Source organism: Diceros bicornis, chromosome 11, assembly GCF_020826845.1.
Source record: "Diceros bicornis minor isolate mBicDic1 chromosome 11, mDicBic1.mat.cur, whole genome shotgun sequence".
NCBI classification, from domain to species: Eukaryota; Metazoa; Chordata; class Mammalia; order Perissodactyla; family Rhinocerotidae; genus Diceros; species Diceros bicornis.
In genome coordinates this window covers 32,647,260-32,672,098 of record NC_080750.1, presented here as the reverse complement: position 1 = coordinate 32,672,098, position 24,839 = coordinate 32,647,260, and the positions used below count along the sequence as shown (strand labels likewise).

Below are 24,839 nucleotides of genomic sequence, written 5' to 3'. Positions count from 1 at the left end.
GTGGGACTTCAACACATCTTTAGGGAGACACAATTCAACCCACAACAGATGTTATACAATTGGTCTGCTTGATGCCAGCACCTTGGAGCTGGGGGCTGTTGTTGGTGTGAATCAAAGTCCGTTCCTAGTTTCTTTATGTCTAATCATATATGCTGTACTCTTTCAAAATATACAGTATGAGGTTTTGAGTCTGAAACAGTTTTTCTTAACCTGTCCCTATCAGGAATGCAGCTACTGGAAATGTCTCTTTGTATTTTGTCCACTTTCTCCCAGTGCTGTTACCAGTGTTTCTCTTCTTTGACATACTCTGAGCATTTTAATGAGAGGTTGAGATGGGCATTGCAAGTCGGCCTCATGTTAATCTGGTCTCCATGTTTTTTTACAATTCCAGTTCTTCGTAGGCATTGTCCCAGCTCCCTGGAAAGACATATCCCTACTTACCTGCCTGCCAGACTTAGTCTTTCAAAGTCCTTCTCTTTTGTGAAATTTTCTTAGACCAAACAAGACTGACTGTCAGCCCGCCTGCACCAGTTCAGCCATTCTGACTGATGTTTTTAGAGATTATGTTTTAAATCTCCTTTTCTTGACTGCAGAATACTCTTTCAATACCTTCTGTTGCTTTAATACATTATATATTGTTTAATGATGTTATTTATACCAATTACTTGAAAAAATTGCCTACAAATGTGTTTTCTCCACGAAACTGTGTTTTCCTTTAGTCACTTTTTGTTTATTGTGGTTTCTCTAAAGTCTGTGCAGACCTCGGCTTGCAGTAGGAGCTCACTAGGTGTTTTCTGAATTGGATTGAGTGTTCACAAGAATAGACATGGGCCAGTTGCTTTAAGAGAATCTTGAAATATATCACTGTTTCTTGGAGGGCTTCTTTAACCTGAAATCCTCAGCAAAATCAAGGGGAGCCACTGTAGTGGAGTGATTGACAGCCTACTCATCTTCTTGACACGCTCTCCAGTCTTTTCCCTCCACCTGCCCAAAGACCTGAAATGACTTTTTATTTCCTTTGTCATCACAGAGTCCGATTAATAAATAGGCAGATGAGATAACATCCAGCGTGATATGATTTTAATCATTCCACCACGTGGCTCACTAGGGCAGTAATTTTCAGTGGGGTAGCAAGATTCTTTTTAAAAAGAACAATGATAGTAATAGTAATAACGATGCTGATAATTATATTAGCTAATATTCGTTAGTTCTGTGTCCTTTAAATGTATTCATCTCACTTATTTATCCTATCAGCTCTATGGAGTAGAAAGAGTTATCAGTCTGACATTACAGATGAAAAATGAAGGCTCATAGAGCTTAATTTACTTGCCCAAGCTCACCCAGCTAGTAAGATGTGGTGATTGCTGTTATATGACTATTCTTATAATGACTATTATAGTCAATTAATCAATGTTGCTTTTAACTGTTAACATTTCTTCAAATAACTTTCTTAATGGGTGAATTTAAAATTCTTACCTATCTCTGTGACAGTCCTCTCTGGAAAGCTATTTCTCAGACTTGAATTTCTTATCCTCCAATCTGAACATTCAGATAATGATACAATAAAATTTTTTATGGGCTACTCCTCAAGATTGTTATATGCTAAGGGAGGGAATGAGATATATTTTCATAACTTTTGACTTCTATAAAGTACTTTCCTCTTCGTTGCAGCATAGAAAAGCTCTGAAATTGCATCTCATAAGGAGGGTAATCTGCACTTATTTACAGAGTCATCCCACAATATCTCATTTTATCACTTTTGTGGAAAGACAGAGTAGGAAAACACCCAAACTTTCATGAATATTTTAAAACCCGTACTCACTGGGGGAGGGAGGAAAGTAAATTTAGATACTTGCAAATTCCATTTCAGTCAGTTGTATTCCAAGTAAATGTTCTGTCCCAACATGGCTTACATCTTATCTCTTGAAATGATAGAAGCTGATGCTTTTCCTTGCTCGAGTGCTGGTTTTGTTCCCATGTGAGAAAAAAGAGAGAAGCAAAGAAAACAGGTCTCAATACCTGCCACAGTCACCCATGTTCTCAGCTGCAGGGGAGAGGGGACTTCTGGGGAAGTTATTTGGCATTTAAAGCAAATAGTTCCCAAGGCAGCTGCTGAATGGAGCTGGATATTTTGTCAAATGATTTTCCTCTCTGACCTTTATTACTAATGAATCTTCTTTAAGAAGTATTTAAAGAGTAAAAAGAAAGGTTGTTTTTATTAATCTCTTTTCTTTTTGCCCACAGAACTCAAAGAAATGGTGTTACCTGGCAATAGATCTGCTGTCTTTTATGAAAAATCAGGCCAAGGTAATGCTTATTTTGAATTGATACATTTTTTAGTCTGTTTAACTCTGTTACATTAAACTAGTTGGCTTTCCTTGATTACTGGTTTTAGCTGTTGAATAACCTATCAAAAAAGTAAATCATTATCTGAAAAGTAGAGGGAATGATTTATGATGATTACCATATTTATGAAGTGAACAATAAATTTTAAAATATATATTAGCTTATCATAACATTGTGGATAATCGTCAATTTGCTGACATTACTTTTTCTTTTATGTTAATACCTGAATAAGATCCTGACTAGAAGATTGTATTCTCTTTGTTTGGAAATGACTCCAATTAGTATATCATATTTACAAATGATATACAGTAAGAGAATTAGATTCTTGTCAGGGTACAGTGATGAGATTTTCCTTTTATTTAAACATTAGTCAGATAGCTTTACATGTTACTTTTTGAATATGCAAAAAATTTCAGTGGAAATTCCTAGAAAACTTGGAGTTTCATGAAGACCCCCTCACACAAAACATATTTTCTTTGGAAAGACTGAATTATGTCATACAGTTGTTGAATAGCATGCCTGATAATGTTCAACAGATTGCATATTTAGTTACTAAATTTTCAGATTGCTATATGATTTATTTTCATATGTTGGCCCAAGAATATGAATATTCATGTAAATATTCTGATGACATATATGTATAAACAAAGTGTGAATATAGATGCAGATATACAACATGTGTATATTTTATGAACAAAACTGCTATCTCAAAAGAAGTTTTTATAGAAAAGTTTCTGAAAGGTCAGAATCGTGATGGGAACTGGACTCATCTATCAACTTCTAGTTGTATGCATATGAACACATATAACAGATTTAGGTGAAATGTCTATTAGGCTGCATACTAACTGGAATTAATTGGGTTTTATTTTTGACAAATTGTTGAATTCCCAAAAACAAATGAATGCTGAAACAAAGGTAACATTTAAATGTAATGGGCATCAGCAGATAATTTTTTTCTGAACTTTAATTTGCAGTTAAGTAAAAATAAATTGTTAGGTTGAATTACACATTGGGGTGTTTCTACTTATTTCTGGCTTTCAATTAGTTCTTCAAAGGAGGTGTAAACCCCTTAAGGAAGCAGCTTCTCTTCCCTAAAGGGGATTTTGAATTGTAGGCACTCTGTTCAAGTTTTATCTATACTAAAATGTTAATTCAAACTACAAAATATTTTTCAATGCTTAATGACATCAACTGACGGTTGCCTTTTGCATAGAACTATTAACTGTGACCCCCAAAAAGAGTCATTATAATGAGAACTAATACAGACGATATGTGGAAGAGGTTGAAGCCGAGCTATGTGATATAGGCATATAGAGAGATAAGTAGTAGAACAGTGCTTGTTGAGGGAGAATTGATGGAAGATGACACAGTAAAGAGAGAGAAAGAAACACACTGAATGAGATGAAACCAATGAAGGGGCTCAAGGATCCATGCCCTTTAGAATAAAAATAAAGAATGAAGGGAGCACAGACTATCCAGGATGCATTCATGTGAAATTTTTCTTCTTTCAGGGGTTTGTATATACTAATATATTCAATTTTATTAGGCTTTTATTTTATTTATTTAAGATATGGACAACCTTGCTTTGAACTGAATGTAGGAAAGGAAGAGTTGGGATGGAAGAAGGGAAATTTCCATTAACATGGTAGGATTTCCAGCATTGTGTCCCCAGAGTAATGAAATTTGCTTCTTCCCAAAATGAGAATTAAGGAACAGTTCTGTATTTTGCCAGAGTCCAAGTGCTTTGGTCTGATAAAACTCCCAAAGAGGTTATGCTCTGAGGGGTATGCATTTGTGTGGAGGTTGGGAGTGGGGTGTGGAGGAGTAACTTGAGGTGGGAGAAATGGCATTCATGTCATCATCTGTCTGGGTTGGTCCTTTGGATTTGTTGAAATAGGGGTGTTTGCAATCTTAGAAAAAATTCCTGTTAATAAGACAAAGAGTGTTAATGTATTGATGCTCTGTCTCGATTGTCACGGATGGGATATGTACACTTAAATTTCAGTGTTTGAATAGAAGTTTAAGACATACTAGTGAAGGTGCTATTTTTAGACAAATGGGGCCGTTCAGCTTTTCTCGGTTGCACATGACAACTAACACACTCATTTTGTATAGGATTAACTCTGGCAATGGAACTCAGAGAGCAATCTATTGGATTAACAGGCAATTTTGTGTGCAGTTACCTAAAAGTTCTACATTTTACTCTTTTAATAGGAGTATTTAAATAACTTTTTATGTAGTGTTTTATTATGGGAAGTTATTTGTGTCTATGAGTCACAATATTCTTAATTTTGTCATCCAAAGAGAGAGGCAACTTCAACTAATCAGGTCAAAATGTCCTTGTATATACCTAGTAAGATTATGTATAAAAGTAGAGACTGTTATTCTGTTCCATTTTTACATAGGTTTGTATGTCATGAAAATAGATTGAATTTCAATTAAGAAAATTTCACATCTGTAATTTATTTTTATTACGTAGCAATAATGTTTTATTCTTACACATATTTAACTTTTTCTGTAGGAAATTGAAGTGGGATATTAAGGATTCAGCAATTTTTTGATGTATTCGAGGTTGAAATCTAGGCTTAGTATAAACACAATTTTGAGAATTGAAAATAAACTGTCATGAGGCTAGAGTATAATATTATTTATGTTCAAGAGCACTAAGATGTAAGTTATAAATTTATTGTTTAGAGATTTGTTTCATTGTGGTTTATTGTTACTGGCTGTAAAAAATATAGCAGATGTAATAGACATTGAGATTTAAAAGGAAAAAAATTTCGTATTTTAAGAGGTTACTACAAATTCTATTTTATATTATTTAATACATACCTACTATAAAGTTACAATAGAAGGTAAAGCATCAAAACTTGCAGGCTGATTAAAACATTAATGACCATGAATTTAAATGAGAGAAATACTTCTACGGCACGTGATGAAAGGCGTGATGTAATGGTCAGATTGCCTGAATTAGATTCTATGTATGATATATACAAGGCTTTACAGAATTATAGCTATGACATCAGGCAAAGCATGCTACCGAAGCGTACTTAAACTGTAAGTCAGAGCATAAATCATTGAACATTTTCGTAGAGTAGTGATTAAAAAGTAATTCTTAAAGATAATTTACATGAGAAAGAGCTATTATGATAATTTCACAGAACTTGCTTTTTTTGGTTTTTATGATTTTTGTCATTTGCAAAAGTTCTTGGTATTCTTCACTCTTCTGAGTATTAGATTCTGTGGGATACTCCGTCTTTTAAAAGCTTTTTAAAAAACTCCGAAGACTATAAGCCATAGCATTGTTGACTCCTGCTAATATTCAAGTTTTCCATCTATTTCCCACCTATGTTTCTTACCTTATTTGTTTCTCTCTTACTGCACTACATATCCTAAACGTTCTTGTCTTTCCTTGTGCTGAAAACTCCACTCTGAATGCCCAACCTTCTTTCTCTCTTATTCCTCTACATAGTAGAGAACTATATAGTAGTTCTCCTGTGTGCAGGTGTGTATGTGTGACTATATGTGTGTGTGAACATGTATATAATTTTATTTTATTATGTATAAAGGTCCGCATACGGACATGGGATTTTTTTCCTTCAGTATGATTGTAAAGAAGATCCTTCTGCCATTCACTTTTACTCCCACTTGTGAGTGAAGTAGACAAACTTTGAATGAATGAGTTCCTTGCATCTCTAGGATTTCCACCAAAGAAATATTTAAAAGGCTAAAGGTTCCTTTGTGCTATGAGAGTTATAATTTAGCTATGTTTTTTACTAATTAGAATTCCTTTGAGAACCTACTCTCCTTTTATCACATCTTTTCACTGAGAATAAAATCTAGACTCTAATATACTAATGTATAAAGCAAATAATTTTCAACTATTGAAACACACTCTCTTCGCCAAGGGAAGATTGCCTAATTCTAACACCCATTGGTTTTGTGCCACTTTGCGCATGCCATTGGAGAAAAATCTAACCTGAGCTACTCAACAAAGGCACTGTTGCTGAAGAGCAAAGCACTGCCTTATGAGGACACTGCCTGTTGCATGTCTTACATCAGAATCAAAAAGAAAAAAAATTACAGTGTAATTTGCCACCTCATTCATTCATCAATTCAGTATTTACCTGCTATAGTCATAAATGCTTCAGCTGGAGTGGGGGTACATGCAGAACTTGAGAGTCTTTCTCTCTTGTTACACACACACACACACACACACACACACCCCTTACATACATACATATAGAGGCTACAAAATAAATTCTTTTTTGCCTGTAGAAGTTATCTCCATGCTCCTCTTCATTTTTCACAAGTTCAATTTCTTCTATGTTTTTCTCTACATCGTTATTCATGTGGATGGCTGGAAGCCATCAAAGCAGTCGCTGATAGCTATTTTTATGTTTTCAGTAATTGTTGAATCTCATACCTAGGAATTTTGTGGCCATTATGAATGTGTGTGTGCATTTGTGGATATGCAGTCTGAAATAACGTATTCCCAGTAGAGTCTTTTTAGGCTAGGACCCTAAAAGTGCCTAAATGCTATGTGCGCGAGGTTGGAGAAGAGCTATGGTTATCTGGGAAGTTGAAATGGAATTAGGACTGTTGAGGTTGGGCCAGGGCCTTTGGGAATTGGGGCTCCCAGGGAATTGACTTTTCCCAGTAGAGGACTAAGGACTTTGAGGGAATTGGTTCCTCTATGGCTTTAGCAGATGTGCTAGTTTTCATGTCTTCAGTTTTGCAACACTGGCATTACTTTGGAAAGGGAAGCGAATCATTGGAGGCAGAGTGGTGTGGGCAGAGGCAAATAATTTATAACATGAGATGTCCACCAGACTTTGCAAGTGCACATATATGTATGTTTGTCCCTTTCTCTCTCTAGATATATATACTTTTACTGCATTTGGCAAGTTAAAAATTACGCCACTAGATGTCAGCAGCAACCTCCTAGGGTTCCTGGGGCCTTAATTCGTAACAACACAAAAATTGGTCCTTTATTAGAACATCTTATCTGAGAATAGTAAGTACTTAGTTTGAAAATTTAAAAAGTATTTTTTCAGGTATGAGGAGGAGGATTACAATCGTCATAAAATGTTTTGAAACTATTTTTTAAACTGATTTCTGTTCACAAATAACAAGTTACTTTTACTTCCAGTATTCTCTCTACCAATGAGATGGCATGAGGAGCTATGTGTGTGGCTGAGTAATTTTTCAGAAGTTGTACCTCATGCCGGAGCTCTAAACTTCTGTTTCAACACTTTATGATTCCTTTATGTCACGGTTGCATAAGTATGTGTGCTTTGGGTTTGTTTCGTCCTGTTTTTGTAGAAGCATTTTTGGTGCTGCAGCCCATCAGAAGAGTGTGTGGTATTAATTTTTCAGCATCCACATCTGTGCGCTGTTTACTTAGTAATGTCTAAACTTTCCTGGATCTGTGCTCTGTTGTTACAAGATACTCAGAACATTCTGATAGGTGCCAAAGAGTTATAGGTGCTTGCTCACCAGTTGACAAAGAAAACAATCTAGAAATATGAAGAAAGTGATATTTTCCATGAATTATAATACGTACAATTGTTTAGTCCTTAAAACAGCAGGTCAAAATATCTCCAATGTTTTTTCCAGAAATTAGTAAGAAAATTGTAGTACTGGCCAATGTTCAATAGATACTAGTAACATTATTTTAAATCATGCAGTTACTATCTGGTCAAATCGGATTCACCTTTGCAGGAAGATTCAGACTAATCTGTTGGATTTTAGTCATCAGTTATAACTCAGTCTTAAGTGATTGGCTAAGAGTTGACCAAGTACCAAGCGGATTTTTAAATGATTATGAAAAAGGTAGAGTTGTTCCCATTTCTCTCTCTTGGAAATATTCTGCTTTCAATGCATTTTAAAAAAATATCTTAGGGGGGCCGGCCCGGTGGCGCAAGCGGTTGGGTGCGCGCTCTCCGCTGCGGCGGCCCGGGGTTCGCTGGTTCGGATCCCGGGCGCGCACCGACGCACTGCTTGGTGGGCCATGCTGTGGCGGCGTCCCATATAAAGTGGAGGAAGATGGGCACGGATGTAAGCCCAGGGCCGTCTTCCTCAGCAAAAAAAGAGGAGGATTGGCGGATGTTAGCTCAGGGCTGATCTCCTCACAAAAAAAAAAAAAAAAAAAAAAAAAAAATATCTTAGGAAAAGAGAATTATGAAAACATTTTCTTTCTTGAAACCAGTTCTACCAAGGTAAATACTAATGTAAATGTTACATCCTCATCACTTTTAAGATTTTTAAAAATCATTTTAGTTGGTGTAGTGAGGTGGGGGCTAACTCAAGTAGTACATTAGGCTAAAAAAATTCCTTTGATGCTAAAGTTGTTATATTTGAGAATTATTCGTTTAACTTTAGAAGATTATCATAAAGTTTCTTATTTTTTTGCATGTCTGTTTTAGAACTACTAGTAAAAAGGACTTACTAAAGATTTTCCCCAAGACTGTCATTGTTATTCAGTAATTATGTTTTTAGGTGATGAGGCAAACATTTAAAATCAGGCTGCAGTTACTTGACCCGTGTAATTTCCTCCCATGGAGCAGGTGCAATGAGAGAGTGCTGTTCATACATGGAAGGCACATCCTTAGCCAGATGTTCAGTTAAGGCACTCTCAGCATTGAACCTGGTGAGCAAGCACACGGCTTGCTTGGTCTGTAACAGTCCATCTGTGCTTCCAGTACTTAACCTCCTAGAAGGGGTCAGGGCTGGGGTGTGACCGGGGCATCTGTCTTCAGTCTGCCACTTTCTTCATTATTTACAAATAGTTAAATGACACAGTTGTTTGTGAAGTACTTTGAACAGAGATATTGCCAATTTTAAATGAACTGTTCTAGCTCCACATTAAGAAACGAACTCCGACTTCCATAGGCACCAGTGCGTTTCTCCTTAACGTGTTCGTTTCCCTATGCATTGATGTAGATTAAGTTAAAGTATAGAGAGGGTTCAGTTCCCTTTGCGTTGTTCCAGAAATTCAGACATCTCAACCTGACATTCAAAGACCGCTTTTCTGCTGCTGCATCCCAAATCTTCCCAACCCCATTTCCACCTGATTCCTCACCCAGATGTTGCCTCGTCGCCCATACATAGGGGTTGATCAACCCTGTGTATGATTTACTTATTTCTACCTTGATGACTTTGCACTTACCATTACTTTTTTTCTTCCCTCTCCCAACTTCTTATTCTTCATTTCAGAGACGACAGAATGTAATAGGGACACTTCTTGGGAACCAGATGGTCTGTATTAAAATCCCAAATTGGTGACTTGTTAGCTTATTTCTGCCTGACCTAACCCATGAGGTCTCATACTGGTTTCTTCTACAAAACTGGGAAAGAAAAATACTTAAATAATTAAGTGAGTTAATGCTAATATTAGCTTAAGATATTACTATTAACTTACAATAGTTACTGGCACACAGTAAATGCCTAATATATATTAACTACTATTAATTCTGTCAAGTCAGTCTCAAAATTCACTTCCATAAAATTTAGTCTCAAACTTATTCTTCATAATAATTCATAATAACAGTCATTATTAATCTCAGTGGTGTGTGTTTGCAACTCTACCTGCCCACCTCACCAGTACTTTTGTATTTGGTGATCTATACATCTTACCCTCTTGGTATAGTATTTTCCTCATCAATAAAATAGGATGATAATACTTGCTGTAGCCATATCTAGGGTTATTGAGAGGACAAAATTAGAAAATAAGAATAATAGCAAGTTTGGTGATAATTACGATTTATCCTGCTTTTGCTGTGAGTGAGGAAGTGAACTAGGAGCTTTGTTTACACTGAGTTATCACTTAACAAATTAAGTGAAATTGTTTGGTGGGTGATAGACAGGGAGGCGATGATTCACACTAAGACCGTTGAGAAAGAAAACGGCAGAACATCCAAGTACAAAAGTCAAACAGAAATGGAAATATGGAATTAGGTTCAAAAGAGAAGTTGTAACCTGAGATGGAGTTTGTAAACTGTCATAGAATTTGACTGAAGCTGTGTAAGTGGATGAATGACTTATCTGAGAGAGAGAATGCAGGCAGAGAAGAGTAGCCCTTTCTACCTTGAATACCCCCTCCACCCAGTACACACACACTCACACAGATGGGTGATGCTCAGAGTCATGCGTTTCTCCAGTTTTTGTAAAGGTAAGGTATGATAATGTTTTCGTGAAGCTAATGTATTTATCCTTTTAAAGTCCACAGTTGGAAATCATATCAGGTATAATATTGTGTCTGAAAAAACCGAGGACAGATGAAATGACTCTAGTCCTAATTTTTGACCTGATATAAATACCATTATTAACAGCAACTGATCATGTAATAAAAGTGTTACTGTCCATTTTGCAAGGAAGAAGTTTGATATTTGATGTAATTGGTGATATGATAGCTGGGCAAAGATCAGATATTAGATATTTATACAGGATATGTGAAGGGCTTTGGAGCTTATGTACTTTTACTGCATTGATAATAAATGACTTGCTTCCCGTTATGAGAACATGCTTACTTTTTCCTACGAATTTATTAAAATTCCTAAAAATTTAATAGATTAGTATTCTGTCTTTATTAGATCTCACAAAACTTGTGGTAGACATCTCATTTTTAATTTTGTTTGTTTCTGGAGTTTAGTTTGGGAAACTTTTTTTTTCTTTAGGAAGCTACCCCACTCACATTGTGTGATAATGGCAAATTATGTGTAATAAGAATAGCACATATTTATTGACTACCTATTTGATACCAGGCACTGTTCTAAGCATAGTGCTAAGAATTAGGGCCTACTGTTATCTCTGTTTCGGTTTTGTCTTGATAATACTGTAGAACAAACACCCAATGAGCAAAACTCATTGGCACAATTGAGAAAAACTCATTGGCAGATTGTCTGGGTGGTTTATGCTGGACCTAGCTGGGTTTGCTCATGTATCTGCAGTCAGCTGGAAAGTCAGCTCTGGGTTGGTTTTGCTGATCTTGGCTGAGCCCTCTTACGTGTCTGTGACTTTGGCTGGGACAACTGGGCTAACCCAGCTTTGCTCTACATGATCTCTCTTCTCCCAACAGTCTAAGCTGAGCTTGTCGTCAGGGTGATATCAGGATACTGAGAAGAAAAGAGCAGAAATGCTTCAAGGTTCTTGTGGCCTAGGCTCAACACTGGCACAAAACCACTTCTACCACATTCTATGGGCCAAAGCAAATCTCAAGGCTAGCCTGGAATCAAGGGATGGGGAAATAGACTCCACCATTGGATGAAAGGAGCTGCAAAATTACATTGCAATTGGTTGGATACAGGAGAGGTGAGAATTGGGGTCTTTTTTGCAGCTACCAGAATCTCCATTCTACATGTGAGAAAACTGAAATTCAATGAGATTAAATAACTTGCTGCTAGGGTGGACTTGTGACCTTTACCTGGCCTATTATAGAAATTTGTTTCCTAGGATCCAGTGATTGGACCACGAGTGGGCATGTGACCTAAACAAAATTAATCACAGTTCTTCCATGAGATTTGATATGCAAGAGAAAGACTCTTCCTTTAGGATCAAAAATTGTCAGAATGTTGACTTAGAGTTGCTGGTAATCTTCTGTTCTGCCATTTGGAGAAGATAATGAGACGAAAAAAAAGAGAGAGAGAGACAAAAAACTAACAATGAATGAGCAAGTAAGAGGAATATGCAATTACATCATTTGAGCCACTGAATCCAGCCATACTTGAAACTTTAAGCTTACTAGTTTCTTACAACAATAAATTTCTTTATTGTTATTAGTCTGATTTGACTAAAGTTTCTGTTACTTGAAGCCTAAACTATTTTATCTAACAGTGATGGATTATTTTGCAAAAATTTATACAGCAATATACCTAGTCCCATGAGCTCTTCTATAAGCTCCTTGGCACTCCCCATCAAGAGATGAAGACTATTTTCCCTTCCCTTGAACCTGAGTGGGTTTGTTTCTTCTCTGATGGGCAGAGTAATGCAGAAGTGATGCTATGTGATTTCCAAAGCTAGGTCTTAAAGAGGATACAGAACCCTCCTGCCTTTGTCTCTTTCTGGACACTTGCCCTTGGAACCCAGTCACCATGTTATGAGAAAGTCCAGGCCTTACAGAGGAGCCATTTTTAAGGTGTCCTGGCTGATAGCTTAATAGCCAATAGTCAGCGTCTTCTGCCAGCCATGTGAGTGAACAAGTCTTCAGATGATCCCAGTTCCCAGCCTGGGGACAATTCAGGTGATGACGACTGGAACACAGATGCATTGTCAACCCCCCCCACCCCCCACCATGGGCTCTGCCCAAGTTGCATATTCATAAACAAAACAAATGATTTAAGTCACTGAATTTTGGGGTGTCGTTAGGCAGTCATAGAAAACTGCAACACTATCATTACACTCTTACTATGTAGCTCCTCAGGACTCTTCTTTTCTTGAGGTATAATTGACAGACAACATTATATTAGTTTCAGGTGTACAATATAATGATTTGATATTTGTATATATTGCTAAGTGATCACCACAATAAGTCCAGTTAATATCCATCACGACACATAGTTACAGAATCTTTTTCTTGTGATGAGAACTTTTACAATTTACTCTCTTAGCAACTTTCAAATATACAATACAGTATTATTAACTATAGTCACCATGCTGTATATCACGTTCCTATGACTTATTTATTTTATAACTGGAAGTTTGTACCTTTTGACCCCCTTCACCCATTTCATCCAACCCCCCACCCCCTGCCTCTAGAAACCACCAATCTGTTCTCTGTGTGTATGAGCTTGGTTTTTTTCTTAGAGTTCACATATAAGTGAGATCATATGGTATTTATCTTTCTCTGTCTGACTTATTTCACTTAGCTTAGTGCCCTGAAGTTTCATCCATGTTTATGGCAAGTGGCAAGATTTCATTCTTTTTTGAAAAGAGTAATGTTCCATTGTGTGTGTGTGTATCACATTTCTTTATCCATTCATATGTTGATGGACATTTAGTTTGTTTCCGTTTCTGTATCTTGGCTATTATAAATAATATTGCAATGAACACGACGGTGCATATATCTTTTTGAGGAGTCTCTTTTCTTACTAAAACATATGTCAGACCCTCCTTCCACCCAGTGACTGCCATTCCACTTTGACCTATGCCTTTATTTAAACTTACTTTGATTTACCAAGTAGACATGGACATTTTTTATTGACTCTTGCCCCCCACCCCTGCCCCTACCCCCATTGGCTTTGTGATGTAGCTTTGCTTGGATGGAAATGTTTGGGGGACGTGGGTTGGGGATACCCAACTTGCTCTATGCCCTTATTAAAAGGCTGGGAATCCTTACTTGATGAATTCAACTCCCATTCTCTGGTGCTATGCTGTCCAATATGGTGGGCACTAGGTACGTGCAGTTATGTAAATTGGAATTAATTAAAATTAAATAAAGTTGACAATTCAGTTCTTTAGCTACACTAGCCACATTTCAAGTGCTCAATACTTATATGTGACTACTGGCTAACATGTTGAACAGTGCAAAGTTATGGAACATTTCTATCCTCTCTCTACGTTCTTTTGAGTGGTGCTGCTCTGATTTGCAACTCACACATGTGGCCCAAGGCTAACTCCTTTAAATTTTGGCATGCAGTGGCAAAAATCTTTTGACCCAGAGCAGAACTCTAAAGGATCTGGTCTCTGTTTCCTAGGTGTGAGCTCCAGGAGAGGACAGAGATGAGAATCTCTGCTCCAGTTAATAGGGTTATGTTTCATTTACATTCACATGAAAAAGTTGCCTTTTCTAGCCTTACCTACATACTTTTCTAGCCCCTAGATATGTGGTCAATGATTTATCTTCTTGGCTACATTGATTCCCTTTCTTCAATCCTGCCTGACTTTCAGAACAATTCAATTCACTGAAGTTATCCTAGTAACAAAAATATCCTTCTGAAGTTACTGGGGGGCCTTGTTCTCCCAGCAGAGAGTCCTCACGAGCACATAGAGCTTCTGTTGACTTGGAAGTGAACTCTGGCTGTGGAATGGATATTACTTCCTTAAAAAGTGAAAAGAATAACTTCAAGGCAAAAGGGCCTTTATTCTCCCTGGGTATAACTTTCCTTGAAAGCTTGTTTATTGATTTTCCTGTAACAACTGAGCTTGCAAGCTATAAAAGAAAAAAAAAAAAACAAAAAAAACAAATAGAAGCAGGGAAATAATATCAACGATCAACAAGTTTATTCATTAACTTTATCTCATTTGTAGTTAGTCACACAGGGCTGTGAAATAAAAAGCACCATGAGTCCCAATCCCAGTTTTTATTGTGGAGTGCATAGAATTTTGTCGACCCAAAAGGAAAGCAAACACTTAAACTGTTAAGCAAGAGTCCATTCCCATTAAAAGTGATTGTGCTGGAATTAATGTCATCGTGTGAGGAGAATGCTGAAGTGGGGGGAACTGAAGAAAACGTGGCTGCTCAATGGGGTGATACTTGGTATAATTAAAACAGTGCTGGTTTTGACCTCTAATCAGTCTGTCACATTGCTCCAAATAACCTCCACTAACCTTGTTCCTATAGGAAGACATTTTCCTAAATTTCTGACCCATGTGATGACACTTTTAAAAAGTCCTATAATGAAGTAATTTTGGAAAATGCTGAATTTTATATCTCTCTCCTGTAGTTTTATGATGCACATTAGAATATTAGTCACTGAAAATCCTGCTGTAAAGAAACCTGTTTAACCCAGCATTTCCTAAAATTAGTGGACCATGACACCTTTTATACTTTAGTATATTTTTATGTAATACTCATTGCATCCAATAGTACTAGGTTTCAGTGAAGCACACTTTATGAAATGCTGCTCTAGAATAAAATATGAATTCCCAAGACGGCTTGTTTTACAGCACAAAAGTTACCTGATAAGAGCAATGCTTTATCCATTAGCATCTATCTGTACAGATTAACTTTCCTAAATGACTAGGATCCTAAGACCTTGATGGTGTGCGAGAGGCCATAATATGGAGTGTTTCCTAAAGAGGGCTGATTCAGGGGGTTTCTGGGAAGTTGGAGGATGGCCAACCATCTCCATAAAGGTCTTTCCTGGGACATGACACTTTCAGAGCTATGTTTCTAGGAAAATCAATTTTAGAAGGCGTCAAAAGGGAGATGATTAGCTGAAGAAAATTTTAATAGCTCCTGGGACTTCCAGATAGTGTTGCATCACTTCCCTCCCCTTTGCAAATAACTATTTCTCAGAACAGTAGATTACTCTCACTGTTTCTGCTTCCTCGCCAACCATTCACTCTTTGACCTGTAACAGTCTTTCATTCACTCTCTCATTCCAGTAAAATTCGTCTTTCTTACATAACCAGTTATTTTCTATTTGCCAAAGGTAGTGAACTCTTGCTGGATGAACTTACTGGCCTCTGTGATTTTGGATTCTACCTGAATGCTTTTGAGTTCCACATTTTCATCTCCAGCCCAGGGCACAGTTCTGAACTTCAAAATTTTTTCCCACTGGCGTCTCGAACTTATGTCCAAAATGGATCGGATAAACTTGTACTCTAAACCTCTTCCTTCTGTAGATCATTGGAGGAACCATCATTTACCCAGTCACTCAAGCTTGAAATCTGGGAGTTATCCTTGGCTCCTCTTTTTGCTCTTCCCTCCTCACAACCAATCACATTTCTCAAGATCTTTCCTCTATTCCATAACCCCATCTCCTTCCATGTCTTAGGTTCCAGAGTCAAACCATAGCTGATATATTAGTGACCTTGAACAAGCTTTCTGGTCTCTTATGCCTCAATTTCTTATCTGTTCATTGGGGATGATAGTAATACCTAAGTGAGAGAGTTATTGTGAATTTGTGAAAATTAAATAGGGATAAATTGAGGGAGTAGAGAAGATTAAGTTGACTTTCTTTTTGTCTCTCTATGGAGGGAAAAAGTACTTACTGATTATTAAATAACCAATGTTATTTAATATATTATTTAAATGTTAAATAATAAAGTACTTATGTGTGATTAAATTTGTTGTTATTTTTATTACGGGAAAAATCTTGATGTACTGAACCAGGCCTGTTTTGCTGGCCACACAGTGTGCCAATCATGAGACAATGAGTTTTGCAGCAGAGAAAGGGTTTATTCACAAGGCAGGCAAGTGATGAGATGGGAGAACAAGTCTCAAATCCACCTCCCTGAAAATGAGGCTTAGGGATATTTATGGGATAAAGAGGCAGGGTGGTGAAGTGTGGGAATAGACGATTGGAGGTAAGAAGTGAGGTAATCAATGATCTGCTCAAGCGCAGTCAAGCTTCATGGCTGTTCATAGGATGCATGTTCACAAAATGGTGGCATAGCATAATCTAAAGGTAGAGTTTTCAGCCCCCCTGAAGTCAAAGGGTCACCTATTGAATATTTGTGCAGGCTCAGTTGATGGGTCACTGGTTTCAACTGGCCTGAACTGGACAAAGAGTCAACTCTCAGTTCCTGAAAAATGACTTAAGCAACCATTACTATGGTGACCCAAGCATGAGAGATGTTATCTATAAGGAACCTAGTGGGAGTCTGATACCTAGTGGGAGTCTGATAGCATATTGCTTATCTGCATGACTTTTAAGAATAATCATTAATGGCTATCTGGCCACCAGTTTCAATGGGTTAGTTAGTGTTTTTACAGAAGCAAATATCTCTTAAAATGCTATAATAGTAAGTAAAAAAGCTAACGTTGTGATCTGGTTATAATTCATGGGAAAAATAATTTATTAATATTTTTCTCCTTTTATTACACAATTATGGGCTATTGAAAGAAAAATGAAGCAAATTGAACTGTCTTTACCTCCCTTTAGGCCAATAGAAGCAATTGTGTGTATGATAAAGTAGATAAAAAAGAAGAACCCAAAGCAGCATCCCTAGGACATTTGTGTTATTTGTTGAACCAGGCCAATATGTGGGTTTCTGCATCTTATAGGGTTAGCCACCAGGAACACTGCTAACTATAGACCTGGCTATGAATTTAAGACAATTCCTATAAATATCTCTTATTTTTTGCTTAATAGCTAAAAGCCCTTATAAAAATATATTACACATAGATAGAACTGCATAAACTAGTATGGGAGTTACATAGTCCTGCGTCCTCTCAGGGCGACCATTCTCATAAGACGAATAGGTGATTGGTGATAGTCATTCCTTCTTTCAATAAATATTATTGGCTTTCTAGTATGGGCCACCAATTCTGGATGCTGGGGATATAGTAGTCTACAAAATAGACAGAAATCCTTGTTCTAGTGGTTCTTATGTCCCAGTAAGAGGAGATAGACAGTAAACAAAATAAATAATTATATGGTATTTTAGAGAAGGACTATGGAGAAAAGTAGACCAAGAAGGGGAAGGTCATCTGCGTGGCAGTAGAATTGTATATTTAAAGAGGGAGGCCTGGAAGTCTCACTGAGAAGTTGCTCTTTGAGCAAAGATCTAAAGGAGGTCACAAGGCCAGTGAGTGGTTCTGATCAAAGGATTGAGATGATCTGACTTTCCTTTTACCAGGGTCACTCTGGCCACCCTTTGAGATTAGACAGAGGGGAGACCAGTCATTAGGCTATTGCAATAATCCAGGCAAGAGATGATGGTAGATGGGGCTAGGGAAGTAGTATTGGAGGTGGTAAATGGCAGAGATAAAGTTCAACTTTAGTGTGTGTGGCATCTGTGAGGTCCATGCTCTGTTCTGCAGAAATGCTGGGGATTCAGGGGAAGACTGAGGGAGAGGAGCCAGAAAACAAAAGCTAGAGAGAAATACCAGGGAGAGAGCACCAGAATCATTAGAAAGTGATGTCACAGCCAAGAACATACAATGCAGAAAGGAAAGTCTCTTCAATAAATGATGTTGGGAAAACTGGACAGCCACATGCAAAAGAATGAAAGTAGACCACTCTCTTACACCATACACAAAAATTAACTCAAAATGGATTAAAGACTTGAATGTGAGACCTGAAACCATAAAACTCCTAGAAGAAAACATAGGCAGTATGCTCTTTGACATTGTTCTTAGCAGCATCTTTTTGAATATGTCTCCTCAGCAAGGGAAACAAAAGAAAAAATAAACAAATGGGACTGCATCAAACTAAAAAGCACCTGCATGGCAAAAGTAACCATCAACAAAACAAAAAGACAACCTATCAGTTTGGAAAAGATATTTGCAAATCATATATCCAATAAGGGGTTAGTATCCAAAATGTATAAACAACTCATACAAATCGACAACAACAAAACCACCTGATTAAAAAATAGGCAGAGGATCTGAACAGAATTTTTCCAAAGAAGATATACCAATAGACACATGAAAAGACATTCAACATCAGTAATTATTAGGGAAATGCAAATCAAAACCACAGTGAGGGGGTCAGCCTGGTGGTGTAGTGGTTAAGTTCGTGGGCTCCACTTCTGTGGCCTGAGGTTCATAGGTTCAGAGTCCGGGCATGGACCTATGCACCGCTCATCAAGCCATGCTGTGGCAGGCATCCCACATATAAATAGAGGACGATGGGTATAAATATTATCTCAGGGCTAATCTTCCTCACCAAAATAAATAAAACAAAAAAAAAACAAGAAAAAATAACCCACAATGGGGTATCACCTTATGCCCATCAGATGGCTATTATTAAAAAGACAAGAGACACAGCTGGTGGGAATGCAAACTGGTACAGCCTCTATGGAAAATGGTATGGAGATTCCTCAAAGAATTAAAAATAGAAATACCCTATGATCCAGCTATCCCACTACTGGCAATCTATCCAATGAACCTGAAATCAACAATCCAAAGAGGGTTATGCACCCCTATGTTCATCACAGCATTATTCACTACAGCCAAGAAGTAGAAGCAACCTAGGTGTCCGTTGACTGGATCAAGAAGATGTAGTATATATATATACAATGGAATACTACTCCGCCATAAAAAAGACAAAATTGTCCCATTTGCAACAACATGGATGGGCCTGGAGGGTATTATGTTAAGTGAAATAAGTCAGAAAGAAAAAGACAAAGACTGTATGATCTCACTCATATGTGGAATATAAACCAACACATGGACAGAGAAAGCTGTGTTGTGGTTACCAGGGGCAATGGGGGTAGGGAGTGGGCACAAGGGGTGAAGGGAGACATATATATGGTGATGGACAAACAAAAACATAGAAGCTAAAATTTCACAATGTTATAAACTATTAAAACATCAATAAAAAACAGAAATTAAAAAACAAAAAACAAAAAAAGACAAGAGATAAGTGTTGGAGAGGATGTGGAGAAAAGGGAACACTTACACACTGCTGGTGGTAATGTAAACTGGTGCAGCCACTATGTAAAACAGTATAGAGATTCCTCCAAAAATTAAAAGTAGAACTACCATTTGATCCAGCTATTCCATCTCAGGGTTTTTATCAAAGAACACGAAAACACTAAATCAGAAAGATATGTGTACCCCCACGTTCATGGCAGTATTATTCACAATAGCCAAGACTTGGAAACAGCCTAAGTGCCCATGAACAGATGAATGGGTAAAGAAAATGTAATAAATATATGCAATGGAATACTACTCAGCCGTTAAAAAGATGAAACCTTGCCATTTGTGACAATATGGATGGACTTTGAGAGTATTATGCTAAGCAAGATATGTTGGGTGGAGAAAACCAAATACTCTATGATGTCACTCATATGTGGAAGGTAATAACAACATATAAACACATAGATACATAGAATAGGTTGATGGTTACCAGACCTGTCTGGGGAAGACAGATGATAACTTAACTTTTGGTGGTGAACACAATGTAGTCCACACAGAAGTTGAAATTTAATGATGTACACTTGAAACTTATATAGTGTTATAAACCAATGTTACCTCAATAAAAAAACAAAAACAAAAAGAAAGTGATGTCACAGAAGCCAAAGGCAATGCAAGTTTTAAGAAGGAGGTATGAACAATGTTCAGCACAACAGAGATACATTCAACCATGAATGTATCTGAAGGGGATACATCAAATCTGACAAATAGAGGCCACTGGTGACATTATCAAGAACAGTTTTAGTGGGGTTGCTGAAGCAGAAACAACATATTGAGATTAGGAAGTGAAAAGGTATAGACAGAGAATATAGATTACTCATTCATGAAGCTTGATAAACACAGACCAGTGGTTCAAAAAAATACATATTTTTTTACCATGATCTACCATAAGAAATACATTTTATACTGTGACCCACTCACTGCACACACCCCCCCCCCAAAATATACAATTTCTTCATGACATAATCACTACTTTTGATATGTGCCATGCACTCTATTTTCTATTCTCTTTTATATAATTTCTTTTAAAAAATGCTTGCCACAATCCACTAAATTGATTTTGTAACCCAGTCTAGGGTCTTGACTCATGATTAGGAAAACATGCTCATGGGCAGCAAAAAGCTTGCCCCTTAGAACCATTGCTCATATTCCCAAATGCCTGTTAGTCTCATACCTTGGTACTTGTGTTAAAACTTTCAGAAACATAATCTCTCTCTTACATATGGAATTTTTAACCTTCCATCTGTAGTCGCAAACAGAAAATCAATAGGATAGCTAATCCAAACTTATTTTAATATCATAAAGACTCAGTGTGTAGCAGAAACATTGGCTGTGCTCATAGATAAGTGTTTCCTGCCAACTAAACAATATGGGCCTGTTTCCCTGCTTTGGTTTTATTCTGTCTCTCTGACGTGCAAGCTGGAGATCCATGCCCCATGGCAGAGTGGGTTAGCTGTGCTGAGGAGCTTTGACCCCAATTGGGATTGAGAGTGGATCATTCTTGAGCAGGGCTTGGTATATACTAGGCTAATAAATATTTATCAAATAAACAAATAGCATTAAGTAATATATTTTTTGAAGCTCAGAAAACTTAGCATAGGTCAATAAAATGATTGCTTCCTGTTCTGAAGTCTATGCTAATATACTAATTAAGCTAATAGAACAGAGTGTAAAATAAGCTGTACTTTTTTGGGGGGGAGCGGAGATCAGCCCTGAGCTAACATCCATGCTAATCCTCCTCTTTTTGCTGAGGAAGACCGGCTCTGAGCTAACATCTATTGCCAATCCTCCTCCTTTTTTCACCCCCAAAGGCCCAGTAGATAGTTGTATGTCATAGTTGCACATGCTTCTAGTTGCTGTACGTGGGACACGGCCTCAGCATGGCCGGAGAAGCGGTGCGTCGGTGCACGCCTGGGATCCGAACCCGGGCCGCCAGTAGCAGAGTGCATGCACTTAACCGCTAAGCCACGGGGCCGGCCCTAAGCTCTAGTTTAAAGGAAATTTAAAGGAGGGGGCAGTAGGCAGTAGGTCAAAGGAGGTTTGTCCCCCCAAGATGGGACTGTTAATAATTTAAGCAGAAGGGTGAAGATGAAGATGAAGGAAGAAGTAATTAATGGAGGGGACATATTAGGGGCGATGGTGGGAGGATTCCCCTTAAAGAGGAGAAAGGTCACCTCTCTTTTGAGGTTGGATGGTACAACCATAGTCAAGTATGTAGACTGAGATGGGGAGATGAGGAGGTTGCTTATTAATGTCTGTGATTTTCTTTGTGAATTAGGAATCAAGATCCTCCACTGAGTGAGAGGGTATATGTTAGGAGGGTGCTTGAGGATAACATTGAAGTTTTGGAGTTGTCATTTCGTAGAAGGAGCTGGGTAGAAGGTATGGGCATTGATGGATGTGAAGGATTAGTACTTATCTATGGGCAGTCTTATAGTCTATTCTCTTTCTCATTGGTTTAAAGCCAAGATCATGAATTCATAATTCACAACAGCTGGATAGGGCCCATAGATTTGTTTCCCATTATTTTATTTATTTATTTATTTTATTTTATTTATTTTTTAATTTTTTGTTTATTGCAGTAACATTGGTTTATAACATTGCATAAATTTCAGGTGTACATCATTATACTTCTATTTCTGCATAGATTACATCATGATCACCATCCAAATACTAATTACAACCCATCACCACACACATGTGCCGAATTATCCCTTTCGCCCTCCTCCCTCCCCGCTTCCCCTCTGGTAACCACCAATCCAATCTCTGTCTCTATGTGTTTGTTTATTGTTGTTGTTATCTACTACTTAATGAAGGAAATCATACGGTATTTGACCTTCTCCCTCTGACTTATTTCACTTTGCATAATACCCTCAATGTCCATCCATGTTGTCACAAATGGCTGATTTCATCGTTTCTTATGGCTGAGTAGTATTCCATTGTGTATATATACCATCTTCTTTATCCATTCGTCCCTTGATGGGCACTTAGGTTGCTTCCAAGTCTTGGCTATTGTGAGTAACGGTGCAATGAACACAGGGGTACATGTATCTTTACGCATTGGTGTTTTCAAGTTCTTTGGATAAATACCCAGCAGTGGAATAGCTGGATCATATGGTACTTCTACCCTTGATTTTTTGAGGAATCTCCATATTGTTTTCCATAGTGGCTGCACCAGTTTGCACTCCCACCAGCAGTGTATGAGAGTTCCCCTCTCTCCACATCCTCTCCAACACATGTTGTTTCCTGTCTTGTTAATTATAGCCATTCTGACAGGCGTGAGGTGATATCTCATTGAAGTTTTGATTTGCATTTCCCTGATAGTTAATGTTGTTGAACATCTTTTCATGTGTCTGTTGGCCATCTGTATATCTTCTTTGGAGAAATGTCTGTTCAGGTCTTTTGCCCATTTTTTAATTGGGTTGTTAGTTTTTTTGTTGTTGAGATGCATGAGTTCTTTATATATTTTGGAGATTAAGCCCTTATCAGATGTATGGTTTGCAAATATCTTCTCCCAATTGTTAGGTTGTCTTTTCGTTTTGTTGATGGTTTCCTTTGCTGTGCAGAAGCTTTTTAGTTTGATGTAGTCCCATTTGTTTATTTTTTCTATTGTTTCTCTTGCTGTTTCCCATTATTTTAATAAGCCGGATTTAAAAATGAGTAGCCTCACATGCAGATTTTAGATTTCCAGGTTTAAAAAACCAGTCATAAGATCTGGGAATAACTCACAGCAGCTGAACAACGTCTGCTCCCTTTAGAAAAGGCCTGCATTCTCCTTTCAGAATGCAAGAGAACCGTACACCATATGTGTTTACCCATGTCACTCACATATTATGCTGATCTGGACCCCATAGGCACATGAGTGCGCAATCCCTGCTTTAAACCTCAGCCTATGGGATTTGTGTTTGAAAAGCAGTAAAGGCAGGCTTACTTATTTAGCCTCAGCCTAAGATGATTTCAGCTCAGTGGATTAATGGTTTTTAAGGTCTGGTAAACAGCCCTGATGATTCCTGTCAATAAAATACACAGGACAGATTTGTAAACAAACACATACTCCTTACCAGACTAGATGATGATCAGGGCACCCTTTCCTGTGTGTAAGGCCATTCAGCAGTCTAAATTATTTATTCATTTACTGATACAGCCTCTCAAAATTGTTAATAAGTGCCTACCATGAGTCAAGAAGTCTGCTAGTTTCTGGACTTACAAAGGTAAACAAGATATATATGGATACATATGCTTCCCTCCCTCATGGAGCTTAAAACCCAGAGCCAGAGACAGACAATTTAACAATTACGATAGTGCCATGCTCTGGGTTTTCCAAGGTCTGTGGGTATTCATAACCAAGGCCATGGCCATGAGTGCTAGGACCTGATCACATTAACCAGGCAAGGAGGAGTGGGAAAAGATGTTCAAATGAGGGAAATTGCATTTGCAAAGTTTGGAGATGTCAGAGCATGAGATTTGGAGGGAACTGAAGGAAATTATCTGTGACTATAACGTACATAGAGGGCAGGAATAAACTTTGAGAGATAAGGCTGAGAGAGTGACAGAGGCCAGGTCATGAACGGTCTGGTAAACCATCTTAATGGATTTGGATTTTATGCCATGTGCAACAGAAGCCACAAAATGGTTTTAACTTGACAAGTGACTTTATTAGATTTCTATTTAGGAAAATCACTCAGGTTGCGTTGTGGAGAATATATACCAAGGAGTAAGGTTGGCATCCTGGAAGTGCTGTCTAACACATACTGAGTGCCTGTTTGCCCGCACTGTGACAAGATCTGCTTTTGGAAGTGAGGAGACTATGATTGACTTTTTTGTGTGTGTGGACGAAAGGGAAGCTTGGTGAGGGTTAAAAGGAGAGAAGGATAATATCTAGGCTTTTGCTTACAGCAGTTAAGTTGATGATGAGCCAGTTTGTGAGAGATGATGATAAATTCATTTGAATACATTAGATTTAAGACGCCATGGGAACGCCTATAGGAGCCGTCCAGCACAGAAGTGTGGTCTGGATTAGCAATAGGAAACTGATGGTCCTAAACACCAAAGTAGCCACCAAACCCACGGGAATGTAGGACACTGCCCAGGAGATATGTTTAGATTGGGAATAAAGGATGATCTAGAAGAAGAAGGAATAGGAATAGTCAGAGGGAGCAAGAACCAGTAAAGGGCATTGAGAGCA

At 37.7% G+C, this 24,839-nt stretch overlaps 1 protein-coding gene across 1 annotated transcript in view; it reads left to right on the top strand.

Moving 5' to 3' along the window:
- The first annotated feature begins 2,279 nt into the window (after positions 1–2,279).
- Positions 2,280–24,839, top strand: part of INPP4B (inositol polyphosphate-4-phosphatase type II B) — a 599,434-nt gene continuing 576,874 nt past the window's right edge. Inside the window, exon 1 of the mRNA XM_058550121.1 lies at positions 2,280–2,307. The gene's annotated coding sequence lies outside the window, so the exon portion shown is untranslated. The remainder of the gene's footprint in view (positions 2,308–24,839) is intronic.